The following is a 19,152-nucleotide window of genomic DNA, read 5'->3' on the forward strand; positions in this document are numbered from 1 at the left end:
GTTCGGTTCGGTACACAGCTGTACCGAAACGGCACAGTATGTTGACAAAAAGAAAAAGGAACGAAAGACATTGTTTGATGCGGAACTTTAAATACGCGCAAGTTTCACACGGACATATTGAAGGACGCACACATTGACCTGAAATATGAAATAACAGCTGATACAAGGTTAAAAAAAACAACAAATATGATGTCAACCTGGAAGGAAGAGACTGAAGATCCTCCACCATCATTACAGTCCAGTTTGGGATCAGTTCAGGTTCAGGTGAAAGACAACAACGAGGAAAGAGACGCTGATAAGACGAACGTTGTTTGGCCCGTAGGAACTACGGTACTTCTAAAACACACTAGCTCTCTGTCTGTGTCTCTCTCACGCACGCTGTATAACAGAGGAATAAAACTCGGAGTTCGACGTTGAAAGTATATAAAAATAAAGTTTCACTTTCGTTTCACGCCAGCGTTAGTTACGTTAGTTATGGACCGGACCGCACCCCCCCACCCCCCCGGCTCCGACCAAAAAAAAAAAAAACAACAAACAAACCATCCCCCAGACAAATCGCACCTTGCGCACACGCACACACACACACACAAAGTGGCCTAAACAGTTTGTTAGCTGTCCTAAAATAAATAATTTGGTTAAGTTTGTTGTCAATGTTGCTCTTCAGTTTGTTTAAACAGAACACCAGTTTACCCTCCTGTTAATGTTGCACTTCATGCAGAATTTTTTGTTGATATTTTTCTACAGAATGTGAACCGACAGAACTGTGATTAGATTTTTGATGTTTGTTCAAAACTACCTGTCAGGGAAAACTGCAATACTAATGTTTAAAATACATTTAGTAATATTAATAATTTATTTTATTTTCTATTTGATTTATAGCAGCAGAATTATATTATTCCTGTTTTTCTATATTCTATTGTGTCCAAAAATTGGGGGAAAAATGTTCAAAAATTCAGAAATGTATTAAAGACATTTTGAGGGGTTTTCTTTCTTCCCGTACCGAACCGAAAAAAACCGAACCGTGGCTTTCAAAACCGAAAAACGTGCCGAACCGAAAATTTTGTGTACCGTTACAGGGCTACTATCCATGTGTTCATATTCAAACCCCTTCTTTATTTTATATTGTGTCTAGACCTTTTCTTTAAACCTCTTTTTAAATTGGCTGATATTTGGACATTCTTTGAGCTCCACCTTCATAATTTTACTCCACAAATTGAAACACACTTGTCGTTCTCACTTTTAAAGTTTTGAAATTATGTTGTCCTCTTAATTCCTAACCCCCCTCCCTTTTGTATGAATAGCACTGGGTTACAAAAAAATGTTTTTTGCAAGTTGTCTAGGTTTTTTCAACTGAATTAGGACCATTTTGCACCGCTAAATCCAAAAATGACATCTGTTTTTCTCAATCAGGTCAGGTTTTTTTGCTAATTTGATTTTGAAAAATTTGATCTTCTCACAAAATATAATAATACCAAAATAAGATTGGTAAGCACACTTTATGAAACTTGTGACTTGATTCCTGTTAGGTACAATGGTGTATTCATCACAGATGTAGCAGAATACGTCAGGCTCATTTTTGCAAGATCTTCTAGTCCAGGGGTGTCAAACTCATTTTAGTTCAGGGGCCAGATTAAGCTAAATTTGATCTGCAGTGGGCCGAACCAGTAAAATAATACCATAATAATATAGAAATAATGTCAACTCCAAACTTTTCTCTGTTTTAGAGCAAAAAAAGCAATTTACATTATGAAAAGGTTTACATCTACAAACTATCCTTTCAAAAGATATGAATAACATGAACAAACTGAAAAAATATAAGTGTAATTTTAACAATATCCTTCCTCAAGTTATCATTTACACATGTACATTATAACTTACAGATGACAGTGGGTCTACAAACACACAAAATATTTAATAACAGGCAGAATATTCTTAAAATTGGAAAAAAAAAAACAAACTCTTTAGACATTTCAGGTTGTTCACATTTGTTGAGGTTATTCACATTTTTTTGCGAAATGATACTTTGTTTTAGTGTAAATACATGAAAATATTTACATTTACAAAGAGAAAAATTTGGAATTGTCGTTATTTATATGTTGATAGTATTTTACTGGTCCTGCCCACTTGAGATTGAATTGTTCTGAATGTGGAACCTGAAATAAAAGGACTGTTAATGTCTTCAGCGTAATTTTTACATTTCACAAATTCATCCCAAGGGCCGGACTGGACCCTTTGGTGGGCCGGATTTGGCCCCCGGGCCGTATGTTTGACACCTTTGTTCTAGTCGAAGCCATTTCATTCACCTGTAATATTAAAAAAACCATTAATCATAAATTGGCAAAAGTAAAATCTTCACAACTCGTTTATTGCAAGAAATATGAAAGAATTTTGTATCATATGATGTGAAAATGCCCATAAATGTAAGCACAAATGTTAAAAAGCCAATATGTAGCATAGTTCAGAAAGTTGACCTGACTGAGCAAAATTAACGTGATTTTTGGATTCAGCACCCCAAAATTATCCTAAATCAGCTCAAAAAACTTAAACAATAAATTTGTTGTTGACCAGTGTAGTTTTTGAATATTTCCTGGTAGTAATTTATTTTTTGCTTTGAATAATATCTGAGCGGTCTGAAATTAAACTTTAACAATTTCGAGTGTAAGAAACCACTGCTGTCACTGTCTTGTAATGTGTGCGGAAATGACCAAAAATAGTCACTAAAAGGGTTAATCTGCAGATGTGATGCAACACAACAAGTCCGTTCACAATGACAAACAAATAAATGAATGCAGACATCCTCACACCTCCACTGTTCACACCTCCGCTCTTCATTATTCTCACTCTCAGTTCTCACACCTTCGCTGTAAACCGTCAGTAAGCGTCATCATGGTAGGATTTATGCTAACGCCATCCAGGTGGGCTAAAAAGACAAACAATAAACTGAAAGGTGGGTGACAGCACAGACAGAAACCGAGTGGACCGGCTTCCGCAGACAGCTTACAGTGTCTTACATTAATAACTATGCTGTTCGCTGATGTCAGGATGCATTTAGGGTCATCATGGAGATTTGGGTGGTGTGGCGTTACAGACAACGGAGCTGTGTGTGGAGGCAGCAGATAAGCACAGAGGACTGGGATTGTTGAAGGGGAATCTAGCTGCAGACGTTGACAAAATTCTGTTCTGCTTGTTATGAGGAGTCTGTGTTGAAACAGACGCAGTGGCACAAAAACAGACCTGAACAAAAACATACATAGAAACCAGACAAACACGTATAGAAACACCTACACACGCATGTCATACACGTCAAAGGAAGGACCGGCAATTTATTTTAGACCACTGCTTATCAAACCTTTTCCAGTAACAGCCAGAAGAATTCAATTGTTTATGACTCTCCCTCCTCGACAAATATCACCGTGACATTTAACTCTCAACACACTGATCACTATTGCGGGGTTCTTTCCCACACTGCTCAAAAAATATAACACCACAGGCGTAGTTGAAAGTGCAAAAAGACGGTGGTGATTTATTTTGCCGTCGGCCTCCCAAAGTGCAGTGTAATATATTTACAAGTGAAGTCAAAAATGGAAAAAAAAAAAAACAAAAACACTATTTACAAATTTACAAAGCACAAGAAAAAAACACATCCAAGCAGAGTTCTTCAATAACTCAAAAAAAAAAAAAAAAAAAAAAAAAAAAAAAAAAAAAATCACAGGTTAGACGAACCACATGTACAGTTGCCAGCTCTGCAACTCAGGCAAGACTGAACACCAGGGCTTCTGCAGCCTTCTTTTAAACCCTAAGCCCCTCCTCCTGGGTCGGTCAATTAAAGACTTTTTTTACAAAACATGTTTTTAACAGAGTTTTCAAACATAATTATTCACCCCAGGAATAAACATACAACACTTAATAATTCAATAGGTTTTCTAATTAATTACCAAACCTGAATACCTCCTTCCTTGAAATAAAAATACAGAAAAACCAAAAACACTACATTATCAAATCACGTGATATCACGTGATATCACGCAAGATTTCCGCTATAATATTGCCCCGGAAATGACCCCTCGTTCTTTTCACTCAAATGGCGTGGCGGGCATGACAGAACGCTAAGTCAACACGGACACAGGTAAGTGATTGAAACTGTTGTAGATATGTATGCAATTACCTGAAAAATGCTGCCGAGTGTGCACCCTCGGTTTCACTATAGTTTGGACGGGGAAGAGAGTGTGAGTGGCCAACTAATGAATGATTGTAAACACGGACAGGGAGAGACTATCTGACGTGAGTGTGTGTGTGCACCAGTGGCGGCTGCTCGTCCTTCAGACAGGGGAAGCACATTGTCGGCTTACATCAAAAAAAATTGTCAAGTTATTTAAACATAAATTCGGCCCTCCGTTCCTTTTTAAGAAAATGGTCAGTGATCTTATCGTACCAAGTAGGCATCTTTTCCAGGGACTGGACCAGTGTCCTCTCTATGTCCAGCAGAGCTGGGCAGCTTAGACGGCCTTGGCCCAGTGTGTTGTGGGTATAAGACTTCAGCCTTTTTAAACAAGAGAAGCTCCTTTCACTCCGACCTAGCCGACAGTTTGATTGATTTAACTATCTACAAAACGATATTAAACTCGAACAAGAAATGATTAAATTATGTAACTGAAACAAGAAAACGTTGAAATTATGTTAAATTGAAAAAAGGAAGTCCAATGAGTGTGTTTTATTTACAGTGCAAGAAATGAACAAGTAATTTCGTAGTGGTTTCTCTGATTTCACAGCAGAATGTGCAACAGTATTAAACTGAATTGTGTCAGTGAAGGAGTAGATCTCAAAATAGCTGTCAATCAAACGGGATTCAGCCTTTCGACTGATCCTCCAATCAGCACGTAGGATTCTGGCGTCCAGCCCGGCAGAGCTCCGCCCACAGCTCCATTCACCCCCAGAGATGCCCGGCGTCCAGGGGCGGGACAACATCGTGGCATTTATCCAATTACCGTCCAGTTTTGAGGCAATGAAAAAAACTGTTCCACTCAGTCCCATTGAAGCCCAGAGACGCCCGGCGTCTACAGACAAATGTATGAGAAGTGAACAACATCGCGTTTGTTGATTTGTGATAAAACTGATTCTGAACGAACTCATCTTTGAGATGAACGTGTTCTAACACATTTATAGTCAATAAAATGTCAATACAACCGTACATATTTAACCATTTAATTTTCGTAATTTTAGGGGAAGCCGGGCTTCCCTTGCAGTCTATGAGAAATCGCCACAGGTGTGCACGTGCCTGTATGTGTGTGCACGTGCCAGGTCCCGTGTGCTCCGCTTGTAGCAGGAGACAGCGGACACTCAGTGACGGGGTCGCTCCGTTACAATCACTCATGAACCATCGGAACCAAGGTTATAATAGTATTGGATTTTTCATTATAGTTTAGTTTTATTTAGTTTTGACTTTTTTTTCTCACTAATTCAGTTAGTTTTAATTCGTTTTTAAAGCAGGTTTGCTAGTTTTTATTAGTTTTTGTATTTTTCTAAATGCTTAGTTTTAGTTTCGTCATATCTTTTATCATCCTTACCGTCGTATTCAAATAAATCCCAGACAGGGATCTACTACTTTTTCCCAACTTTTGTCTCCATGTTTCCAGGTAGAGTGGCGACAAGAAGACGACTCTAAATGACAAGTGACGAGAAGTGACGGACCGTGATGGGCCATAGAGCGCCACTAGCTAAAATTGCTAGGGCAAAATAAATTGATTTCGTATCAATCCGACATTGACAAAGATGAAAACTAAGGGAATTTTAGCCAGAATTTTTATATGTTTTAGATATTTTTGTAAGGACACAACTGTGTTGTAGTTAGTTATCGTTTTTTTTTTCTTTTAATTATAGTTTTTATTTATTTCAGTTTACGACAATGTTTTTTCAATTCTAGTTTTCATCATTTCGTTAGTTTTCGTTGACGATAATAACCTTGATCGGAACCACCTTTTTCACTATTTGCATATAAAAACTGCTATATACTCCGCGAGAACAGAGATATTTCTTCTCACTGCCGGGGCTGTGAGAACAAATGCACCAGTTTGAGAGTTCACTCCGCTTAATCTCAACACACAATGTTCTTCTCGTGCAGTGTGCGAGAACTATCACATGACTGGTCAGATATTTGAAGTTGGAGCGGTCAATGCAAAGGACCTCCCCAGGAGTTTGACACTTACACTACACAAAAAGTTAAGGATATTTCTTTTTTTTTTTGGCCTTTTTTTGTCATTTTTGCCATTTATAGATAAAACTATGTCTAGTCATTAAAAAATGTGTTTCAATTCAATTCACACACAAAAAAGTAAAAAGCGCTGCGCAAGAATCCCAACTGGAAAAAAAAAAGCACAAAAATTAAAAATATCCTTAAGTTTTTGTTTGTAGTGTATTTTTCTTGTGAGGTATTAAATGTTCATTCATTCATTCATTTATTTATTTGTTTTGAGCAGAAGAAAAAATTCAACATTTTTTGTGCACAAGGAACTAATATCTGAGCAAATACATTAATTAATAAATAAAGGTGATCAAGACAAAATAGCAATTACCATGTACACTAGCAATAACAAAATAAATTCAATATGTATAGCTCAGAAAGGAGTGGGAAGAAGAAAACTTATTAAATCCCACCTCCATCTCACATTTATACAACATAACACATTACTTTTGCTTCCTTAAGGATAAAGTTACATCTGTTTAGAGTCCTAATAATGTAAATAACAGATGGAAAACAGATGAGGAAAACTGAAATATACTGCACTTAGTAACTATCTAAATGATAGTCTGCATAACTTATAATACAACATGTTTCAACAATAATTACATACCAACAATGGTAAACAACAACAAGCACATACCAACAAAGGTAAGAAAGAGCCAAGGATGGAATGGACCAGCTATTAACAATAAGCCCCGCAGCCAAAACAGATGTTCTTCTTGTTCTTGCCACCTCGAGAAAATGGATAAATTTCTCTGTTCTCATGGAGTATGTAGCAGGCTTAAAATTGGAAATGTTTAAATTATTAATTTTCACTTTTTTGATTAAAAAAAGGGTGAGCATTGATAATGAGTGGGTGTAAATAGGCATATAGGTTGTTCCACCAGTGGGTGAAAACAGACACATAATGCAGGTGCAGGTGATAGATAGATAGATAGATAGATAGATAGATAGATAGATAGATAGATAGATAGATAGATAGATAGATAGATAGATAGATAGATAGATAGATAGATAGATAGATAGATAGATAGATAGATAGATAGATAGATAGATAGATAGATAGATAGATAGATAGATAGATAGATAAGCTTTACTACAGACTCATGGTCCACATTTTTTCCTCAAATAAGAATAAATTTGTCTTTCTTGGCTAAACATCAAAAATAGACTAGCTATTTTTTTTAACCTAGTTAAAAATAATAGTTTATGACCTGTGCAGCTGAAGTGAATGCTCCCCTATACTTTCTAATTATTTCTAATATAATTGTGTACCAGAGTGCTGCTTCATTTTAAATGTGCATTTACTGATTTTAAACCATTTCTAAACAATATAATCTTAGATTACATGAGCTATATTTTGCTTTTTCAATGGAATTATATATTTTAAAACATTTCCCTGTGGTCTACATGAACTGTAAATGCTATGCTTGGGTCTGAATTCTTCATTAATTCAACTCCACAGGCCCATCTTCAACTCTATTTCTGAGTAATGACACCAGAAAGGTTGTTTTGAGTGTTTTGAGCCACTTCACGCCCCACCCCCTCCAGGTTGTTAACCATGCTGCTCTGTCCCGTTTAACCCCTTGTGTTCGTTAATACAACCAACCACTGAATATTTTAGGTGATCAGCTTGAAGTTAACTAGTTATAAAATGTAACAAATTAAGAAGGAATTTAAACAGGTTGCAGAAATGCACTCAATTTTGGCCGGAATAAATATAAAGATAGCTTTGCAGCACCAGGAGGGTTCAAATTCAAACTTTATTAACTGTTAAGGTCCCCAAAAACACAAATAAGCCTTGTTGTTACTGTAATAGTACCTGATTTATCGTACTATTTTTTTTTTGTTGTTGTTTATAGATGATGATTTAGTTTACACCAGCAAAGTATGACATAAAAGTGAGCTCTTTAGGTGTTGTACACAGCAACAATCAGTGTTCCTCTCAACTTAATATGTATAAAATACAATACCTTGTATTGTAATAGATACAAGGAGGCAGAAGCTGTTAGAATGTCACCCTGTGCCTTTATTCTAATGCAACTTCCTGCTGGGAAAGAAATGAACGTTATTACCAAAATCAAGGGGGGAAATCACTGTAACAGCATTACACTGGATCTTCCCATCATGGAGAAATCAGTCAGATGTCCCAGAAATCCTCCCTAAGGTGAGGAGGTAAGGTTCAGCAAATCAAGAGAGCCCTTTGAGGAATGATAACAGTGGCGGGCCTTTGGGGCGCCGTTAAGGGGGGGGTAAACATGACAAATTCATTTGTGGGGGGCCCACAGAGAAGTGGAGGGGGTCCAGTGGATACAGGCTAGAAGGTTTTAAGTTTTTTAGTTATTTTAACCGTATTTTATTGTATTTTCAGGGTATTTTAATTGTATTTTATTGTATTTTTAAAGGTATTAGAACTGTATTTTTAATGGTATTTTAATTGTATTTTATTGTATTTTTAATGGTATTTTATTTGCACTGTAAAGTACTTTGTGACTCTGTCTGTGAAAAGTGCTCTATAAATAACATTTACTGACTTAAGTTGTGAAAATTTTGTGCAAGATCCGCTGTCTAAAAGAGGCATAGAGGTTGGGGGTCGGAACTTGAAAGCATGTTAAGTTTCAGCTTCATTTCATGCCAGCGTAAGTTATGGACTGCACCCCCCACCCCCACCCCCTGCTCCAACAAATCAACAAGATACTGAATTTTATGAAGGGTCGATAAAATTTACCTTTCATGGGGCCCACAATTGGTTAGCAGCTAAAACTCAGACAGACTAACAGCATTAACTGGCAGTGACCAGCATCAGCAGAGGAACACAGAGCACGAATACATTCATCAATAAGTGGTGCAAGCCGGAATATGTGATAAAATTAGACAGTTATAACTGCAATCTGATAGAAACCAGCAGTAATACAAAGATGAACTTGCAGTCTGTAAAGCTATTGTATTATCTAGAGACAAACAGCTGTGGCATGAAAAGTTGAGACAAACACAAATTTTTGGCCCCAGGGAAGGTCAACTGTGGTGTATCCTTTTTTCCTGCATCAAAGCAAAAACACCTGGTTGGATAAACCTGCCCGCTACCCTGCTCCAATGACAACTGTCCATTTGCTCAGCTGCCCATATTGGTTCATGCAGTTGAATCACGCAGCTCCCAGAGTGACTTTGTGTGAGCACAGATATACAGTAGGACTGTGAGGCAGCGCTGCTATAAATGAATGCTCACTTTCCTTTGCACAGATAAATAAAGGCTAAAAAGACCTCAAAGTAACTGATGGCTCTCGCCTGCACTTCACGCTTATTTGCCTGCCAGGAGTCTAAAATGGCACAGCAGGAAGATGGCACGCAGCAGGGCCATATGTTAACCCTGCAGGGAAATTTAATCTATGTCACTATGTCTATGATATGAGAGTGTGTGTGTGTGTGTGTGTGTGTGTGTGTGTGTGTGTGTGTGTGTGTGTGTGTGTGTGTGTGTGCCTATTACCTCGGTGTCCAAACGCTGCAGGTAGGAACAGATGTACACGATGCCGGCTCCAAACGGGTGGACGTGCAGGAATGTTGAGATGATCCCTGAGGTTGAACAGATAGGTCACACAGACATGTTAATTAAACTGTCAAAATGCAAAGACATACCCTGTCAAATATCTGCGGCTCATTACAGACTGCACAGTTTCTGTCACCTTTTAAATAGGGGCTGTATGCAAACAAAGCAGTGATGGTGATGATGGATGCTGATCCCAAAAAAACCCGCCACAAAATTAAAATTAAATTTAGTATGTAGCAGCTGAAAGAAGGGGGGGGGGTTAATCCCTATAGGCCACGGATGTCAAATATACGGCTCGCGGGTCAAAACTGGCCCATCAAAAGGTCCAATGCAGCCCAGAGGATGAATTTGTAAAATGCTAAAATTATACTGAAGACATTTACAATCCTTTTAGTTGAGGTTCCACATTCAGTCCAAATCGATCTCAAGTGGACGGATCAGTCCAATACTATCACAATAACCTATAAATAATGACAACTCCAACTGCTTCGCTTTTAGTATAAAAAAAGCAAAATTACATGAAAATTTTCCCATTTACAAACAAAAAATGTGAATTACCTGAAATCTATTAAGAGAACGGTAATTTTAATGTGTGTTTGTTGATCCACTGTGATATGTAAGTTGTAATGTCCATGTGTAAATGGCAAACTGAGGCAGAAAACTTAAAACTGCACTTATTTTTCTTAAAAAATTTCAGTTTTTTCATGGTTGTTCATGTTATTCACACATTTTTTAAGGTTTGTTTGTAGATGTAAATGTTTTCGCTATGTAATTTTACTTTTTTTGCACTAAAACCAAGAGAAAAAATTTTTAAAAACAGAATTAACATTATTTATATATTATTATGTTATTATTTTACTTGTCTGGCCCACTTCAGATCATACTAGGAGGATGTGGCCCTTGAACTAAAATGAGTTTGACACCCCTGCTATAGGCAATGCTGTTTCTGACATTTGTTCTTTTGACATGGGTGAAAGAGTAAAAGGATCTAGGAGGTGAAAACCGGTGATACAAAAAGACAAATATGAAAATAATAAGGTAAATATAAGAAGAAAATGTATATAAATACATTTTTACCACCAAATAAGCACCAAATGGTTTATTCCTCAATAGTGATAAACTGGAATAAATTCCTAAGAGACATGATCCATTAAAGGTAAATAGTTGAATTAAACACATAGGCTTGTGCATAATTATAACAGCACACCAGCTCCACCAAAACTTAAACAGGAGCCTTTATAGAAAGTTCAGTGACATCTAAAAACTTCTTCTAACACATCCATGCTGTCAGTGTTAATGGTGTAATTGTCACGGGTTTCACTTGTTCTTTGCACTTTTGCTTCATTGATGTGATCACAGAAGGAAATGTGTTTATTAAAAGGTGCACTGAGGACAAAATAATTATTAAAAATATTTCTTTCTTGCAATGATGACTCATTCTGAGCAGCATATATTCAGGTCCTTCTAGCATTTAGTCCATTTCCATATGAACAACCCACAACAAAAATAAATACACTGCAGCTCATAAAGTTGGAATAATTTTGTTTTCGGACACATTCTCCTTTTTATTCCTATTCATACATATCATAAATAACCTTTGACTAGGTACAATACTGAGTCCCACTTACACTTTATCAAGAAAAAAATCACATTGAGCCGGTTTATATTCATATTAAAAAATTCTATTATCCAATTTCTGGAGTTATCAGATTATTCGTGATCATGTAGGCATACAGTATTATGTGATGTCTTATGTAGATATCAGCAGGTATCTGATAATGAGAAATCAGCTTAACATACAGTACCTGGACTTCTCCCCAATACTCCAATGTCTTCATGCATGTATACGCATTAATCTGATTTATTTCATTCTTTTACATCCGTGCATGTGTAAAAAACATAAATTGTAGAAGTGACATAGTTACAATGTGAGCAGGATACAATAATAGGACATTTGAGTCTACTGTCACAATATACGTATGTACTCCTAAAGAAATGTAATAATGCATTTACACATGCAAACCAGGGTTTTTCAATTACCACATTTCTGAAGTGCATGTAAACGTATCAGATCTGATTATTATAATTATGTGATTACACCCAACCTGCTGTCAGATGTTTACAGTCATGTAATTGGATGCAATCAGTAAAAATATTTCAAAACAACAGGCTGCGGTTTTTGACTGTTGTTAATCAGATTTTAGCACGATTTTCACTCAAGCATAAACATTTTGATGAATAATAAAGAACAAATGGTTATTGTCAGTTTTCACATTGAACAGAATGGATCACAAGTAATAATGCTGCGTTCAAGGTAGGTTTTTGAACCCATAAGTCATGACTTCCAACCATGACTCGTGACTTTGTAGTGTTCCAGGTAAGTCACGCCAAACTGCCTGAGCGCAAGGAATTGTGGTAGTTAGATGTAAACAAACGAGCATGGCGGACCGTACAGGGCTTATGCTCATTTACAGTCATTTCTATCCCAGAGGTGTTTGGTCTTTGCTTATTTGAGGGAAACAGAGGAGGAAAAAAAGTGCAAAAGAAGCGGTTATACCTTTTATGTTATGTTAGTTGAATATTTGGATACGTATTTGGTATTTATTTATTATTGCACTCAATGGACTGAAAACTAGCTAATGGTAGAGTAGCTGCTGATTGTGCTGGGGCACTGATTAGAGGGGGGTAAACATGCCAAATTCATGGGGCTCAGCATTTGTGGGGGGCCCATAGAGCAGTGGAGGGGGTCCAGTGGATACAGGCTAGAAGTTGTGAAAATTTTGTGTAAGATCTGCTGTATAAGAGAGGAATAGAAGTTGGGAGTTGGAAGATGCATGAAAAGTTTCTTTTTTTTTTCTTCTTCTTCTTCTTTTTTCTCTTTTTCTTTTTAATGGGCTCAGCTGGCTGACAGGCAGCTGTCTGTACCGATAAGGCAGCAGCTGACACCAACTGTACTCCCAGTCATCATTGCCCATTTTTCTGACACCTTTGCTTGTGTATCCTCTTTTATTTGGACATTTTACCAGGGAGTATCTCACACTACTTTTTTTTTTTTTTCCGACTTGTACTTGTCATGTCTATGCATGATAAGTTTCAGTTTTGTTTTCATGCTAGCGTAAGTGAAGTTCTGTACCCCCCCCCCCCATATGATCCAATAGAACAACAAGATACTGAATTTTATGAAAGGGTCCACAACATTTACCTTTCATAGGGCCCACAATTTGTAGCGGCGCCCCTGTGATTATCCGAAACATTTGCAGATAAATAACGTTAGAACAATACCTTGTTTTAGTAAACAATCTGCATAAACACTGCATCCATGGGGGCTGCCATTGTTGTTTGACGGGCTATGTGACGTCAGAGCTCAGAACTGGGAGTACATCGATCTTGTATGAGTTCACGGATGGGAAGTCTTTGCTTTGACTGCCATTCTAGTGCATTTTCACCAGTAGAAGGTTGGAAAAACACGGGTTATGGGTTGCCTGGAACGCAGCATAAGAACCAGTAGGTAAATGTTATTTTACTGTTTGGGTGTTGATAGGTCCTTACTTGCAGTGTTTAACCCAGTGTTTTTCAACCTTGGGATCAGAACCCCACGTGGGGTTGCCTGGAATTTCTAGTAATTGGTAAAATAAATAAATAAATAAAAAACTTACTAATTAAACATATATGGTGAGTTGAGACAGACAATCCCAATACATAAAAGACATGACAAACTGTGAAGCTGAAACTGAAGCACTGTGGTACTGTTTATCTGTCAAATGTCCATTGTGGTCGGTTTCAGATGCTGCAGCTCTTTCATAATTCATAGTTTGAGTTCTTGTTTGTTCAGTATTAATTGTCAGCCTTGTAAATCCAAGCTGGACTGACTGTACATACCCTGACCAAGGAAAATAAAATTCTCACTGTGCAGTAATCTACACCTGGCTTTTCTGCCTCCATCCATAATAATATACATTATATAGACTAAATGTTGTCTGAAATTAACATGTATTTGTAACATAGTACTGCAAACTATTACATGATCAAAAACAAATTAATTTCAGAAAAAAAAAAAAAAAAAGTCTCCAGTTTGAATGTCTGGGGGTGCCACAAATTTGGAGTCAGAAAAGGTTGGGAACCACTGGGTTAACAATCACAACCACAGACAAAGAGTGACTACATCAGAACCAAAAAACAAAACACACTGTATTGGAATGTGTAGTGCAATGTGCTCCAAGTAGCACAATGTTCAAATAGTAGAAATAAAATAGTAATGCAAATACTCATGGGAACACCACTTTATACAACAAAAGGATATCCAGGAACTCTGACTCTATTATTCTGGTTCTCTTGTTTGACTGAAACATAAGCATGGTGTTCCTCACGTTCCCAACACTCTTAAGAGGCCCTTGTATATTGTGGCTCCAGATTAGATGGAGTATTTAATGACAGCTTTGAAGCCGTTGTCTCTTATCAAAGTCACGTGCAAGTGAAACCCGTCTCCCGCTCAGTCGAACCATATGCTCTCCTCTCATTGATAGGGCCAGGAGAGAGATCATCCCCCACCTCTGTTCATCATTACAGCACCGAGAGGCCGAGGGAAGAAACACAAGACATCTGGTTGGATTTGTTGTTAGTCTCATGATGATCGAACTGCAGTGTGTGTTGACAGGCAAAAACAGGACGTGAAAGTCTGAGAACACACAAAGGGCGCATTCACTTCATACATGCACACTAATACTCTACTTTTACCCCGAATATTTCAGTATTTAAATGTTGACACAAGTGGGCTTAATATAAGCAGCATATTCTGCATTGTTCTAAATGTAGAAGTGTGTGTGTGTGTCTGTGTGTGTGCTGACTTTATGTGTTTTTGAAGCATTTGTTGCAGATCTGGAGTTGGTCCCTGAGCGTCTTCAATGGAATCTCCTCCTGTGTGTATGCTATGTGCAAATGCTAATGCTAATGTTAATGCTAGGACCTGTGGGCATTTCTCAATATCAAGTTGGTGAGTATGGTCTTGGTAAGAACGGTCCTACAGAACGGACTTCTTAAAAACACAAATCTCTCTGTAATTGGAGTGTCTATATCACAGGCGTCAAACTCCGGTCCTCGAGGGCCGGTATCCTGCATGTTTTAGATGTTTCCCTCTTCCAGCACACCTGACGGTCGTTATCAGGCTTCTGCAGAGTTGGATGATAGGCTCATCATTTGAATCAGGTGTGTTGGAAGGGGGAAACATCTAAAACATGCAGGATACCGGCCCTTGAGGATCTGAGTTTGACACCCCTGGTCCATATGGTTATGAATTTTCCTCCCTGGCTCTGCTTTATTTCTGCTATCGGCTCCCTAATATATACTGAACAAAAATATAAATGCACGACTTTTGTTTTTGCTCCCATTTTTCATGAGCTGAACTGAAAGATCTAAAACTTTTTCTGTGTACACGCAAGGTTTATTTCTCTCAAATATTGCTCACAAATCTGTCTAAATTTGTGTTAGTGAACACTTCTTCTTTGCTGAGATAATCCATCCACCTCACAGGTGTGGCATATCAAGATGCTGATTAGACAGCACTATTTTTTCACAGGTGTGCCTTAGGCTGGCCACAATAAAAAGCCACTCTAAAATGTGCAGTTTTATCACACAGCACAATACCACAGATGTCACAAGTTTTGAGGGAATATGCAGTTGGCATGCTGACTTCAGGAATCTTCACCAGAGCTTTTGCCTGTGAACTGAATGTTCATTTCTCTACCATAAGCCATCTCCAAAGCTGTGTCAGAGAATTCATGAAGAAGACTGTGCGAGGAAAATGGTGGTCACACCAAATACTGACTGGTTTTCTGACCCCCCTGGACCACCCAATACAGTAAAACTGCACATTTTAGAGTGGCCTTTTATTGTGGCCAGCCTAAGTCACACCTGTGCAATAATCCTGCTGTCTAATCAGCATCTTGATATGCCACACCTGTGAGGTGGATGGATTATCTCAGCAAAGGACAAAGGAGAAGTGCTCACTAACACAGATTTAGACAAATTTATGAACAATATTTGAGAGAAGTAGGCCTTTTGTGTACATAGAAAAAGTTTTAGATCTTTCAGTTCAGCTCATGAAAAATGGGAGCAAAAACAAAAGTCGTGCATTTATATTTTTGTTCAGTGTATATAATATCAATTTGATTTCAGTACAAAGGAAAAATTACTGAGCATTTTTCCCAGAGTCAGAAGTATTTTCCTTAAAAAGAACACATTTGGCTCTATGTTGAGTTTGGAGAGCTCTACCCAAAGAGTAACTTTTACTCTTTTTAACCCTTTCATGCATGAATTATGAGAACCTTAATCAAGATTTTATTCTAGACATTTAGGCATGAAGAAAAACAAAACAAAAAACTATGCGATTGATTTTTTATGATCCTGTTTTTCCATAGTTACCAAAATGTCCACTCAGCTGAACACCATGCTTTTTAATGTTAGAAGTAAAGAAACATATTTACTGATATACTGTGAGAAAACTATAAAATAAATGCTGGTAATCTGATGTTTTCTCACATTTTAACATACCTGCATGGATATAATATGCAAAAAAAAAAAAAAATCTGTCTAACAATTCACATTTTTTTACACTCAAACATGTTAGTGCAGATCAGGTTTATCTAGAACAGCACAGTTACAGTAATGGTGTGAATGTCAGTGTATGGGACGATGCATAAGTGTCCACTGTGTTGGCTGATATGGAACTAAAACAACAAAATCAATGAATATATAAGAGAACAGCTGGAGAAGAACTGTCCACTGGAGTGACCACTGTGCATGAAAGGGTTAAAGAAGGACCAAAATGTTATCAGAGTAGAGTAAAATTTTCTTCAATTTGAGTAAATTTTACTCCTGTCCCCCTCCTTCCTGTGTACTTTTGTACTACTATTTACATGTCATTTATTTTTTATATATTCTGTATATTAATATGCAGTAATCACTCACAAAACATGCCTCATGTCTGGCACATGTATGTTTACAAAGATTTGCACATTTTGCTACTTTTATATTTTTAAAATATAAATTTAAAATTGTACTCTTTCATACAGTATGTTGTATGAAAGGTGGTATGGTTGTATTTTGTTGTTCTTAGCCCTCTTTGCACCCTGTGTTACCACTTTTTTTACTTACTTATTTCCTTGTTTTATGATTCGTGTATGGCACTTTGGCCAACTGTAAAGTTCTTAAAGGCTTTATAAATAAAGTTGGTATGGTATGGTATGGTATGGTATGGTATGGTATGGTATGGTATGGTATATGGTATGGTATATGGTATATGGTATGGTATGGTATGGTATGGTATATGGTATGGTATGGTATATGGTATATGGTATATGGTATATGGTATGGTATGGTATGGTATGATATGGTATATCTCTTTTTTTTTGTAACTTATATTTTATTAGTTTTAAAAGAACAACAAAAAGAAAACACAACAACATAAATAAGTCTGGGTAGCACAGTCTTATCAATTATTTTGCTTATATAATGTCCATTTTTTCCACTTTTTATTCATTTGTGGTTCTTGTAGTCTCAATCTGTGTGTTAGTTTTTCCATTAGAAATATGTCCTCGATCATAGTTATCCATTGATCCTTTGATGGTACGTTCATCTTCCCCTAGTTCCTTGTTCTACATTTTTTTGCAGCTATCAACATCACCTTTACCAAATATTTATTGTATTCACGTATAGTGCCATCACCAAAGTTGCATAAATAAAGAATTTCAGGTTTCTTTGGAATTGTGTATCCTAATACTTGACATAGGACATTGCAGATCATTTCCCAATATTCCGAAAGTTTTGAACATTTCCAAAAAACATGAGAATGGTCAACATCCATCTCCCCGCATTCTCTCCAACATTACTGATGCCTCTGTAACTGTTTACTTTTAAACTTGGGTGTAATAAAAAATCTTATAAGATTTTTCCAGGCAAATTCTCTCCATGTCCGAGAGCTAGTAGTTGTATGATGTAATTTCCACATGTTCAGCCAATCTACAGGGTGGGGAAGCAAAATCTACAATGAACAGTTAGTTGTTTTTTCTCAGCAGGCACTACGTCAATTGTTTTGAAACCAAACATATATTGATGTCATAATCATACCTAACACTATTATCCATACCTTTTCACAAACTTTTGCCCATATGAGTAATCAGGAGAGCAACGTCAAAGAGTGTGTGATTTGCTGAATGCACTCGTCACACCAAAGGAGATTTCAAAAATAGTTGGAGTGTCCATAAAGACTGTTTATAATGTAAAGAAGAGAATGACTATGAGCAAAACTATTACGAGAAAGTCTGGAAGATACTATTAAAGAAGAATGGGAGAAGTTGTCACCCGAATATTTGAGGAACACTTGCGCAAGTTTCAGGAAGTGTGTGAAGGCAGTTATTGAGAAAGAAGGAGTACACATAGAATAAAAACATTTTCTATTATGTCAATTTTCTTGTGGCAAATAAATTCTCATGACTTTCAATAAACAAATTGGTCATACACTGTCTTTCAATCCCTGCCTCAAAATATTGTAAATTTTGCTTCCTCACCCTGTATATCATCAATTTCTATGTCAAATTCTCTTTCCCAGGTATGGTATATCTCTAATTTGCAAATAGTTCAATTGCACACATTTTATAATTTATATGTTTTTTAAATATATGTCTGTATTTATTGTGTTATTTAGATGTAAATGCATTGTCGCTGGTAGAGACCACCTGTAATTTCATTGCACAACCATTGTAATGACAATAAAGCCTATTCTATTCTATTCTATTCTATTGTATTCTATTCTATATTCTTCAAAACTGGATAAATTTCATTGAATCCCATATCATGATAATAAAGATGTATTTCTTAATATTCTGCCTCTCATGCGTGTTCTAACATTGTATCACATCATCTGAAGGTTATCTACTCAATAAAACATTTCTGAATTAAGTTGTCACAGAAGCCGCTGTTACCTTCGAGAGTAGCAAGAAATGCATCTCATTACATTTGCCAGCCAAGTCTACATGAGCTACCAACCAGTGCATCCTTGGTTTAAGCCAACAGACAAGAACAACATCGGGGTATTCCATCTGATCTTGATTTTATGTGAATGTTTAAACCGAACCGTTTTTGGGATGTGACTGATGGTGTTTCACAAGGATAACAGACAAGAACGTGTACTGAGAAACAACCTGTGTGTCTGTAATAGGATGGGCACAATGAAGAGACCAAATTTACCTACAGGGATAATGAAACAAGTTAACATTTAACCTCAACAGTCAGTTCTGTGTGTGGAAGAAGAAACACTGTCCTCATCAGCTTTAAACAAAGACGTGGATGTCAACAGCATTGTGGACTTTCCAAGGTGT

This window comes from Sphaeramia orbicularis, chromosome 10 (assembly GCF_902148855.1).
Source record: "Sphaeramia orbicularis chromosome 10, fSphaOr1.1, whole genome shotgun sequence".
NCBI classification, from domain to species: domain Eukaryota; kingdom Metazoa; phylum Chordata; class Actinopteri; order Kurtiformes; family Apogonidae; genus Sphaeramia; species Sphaeramia orbicularis.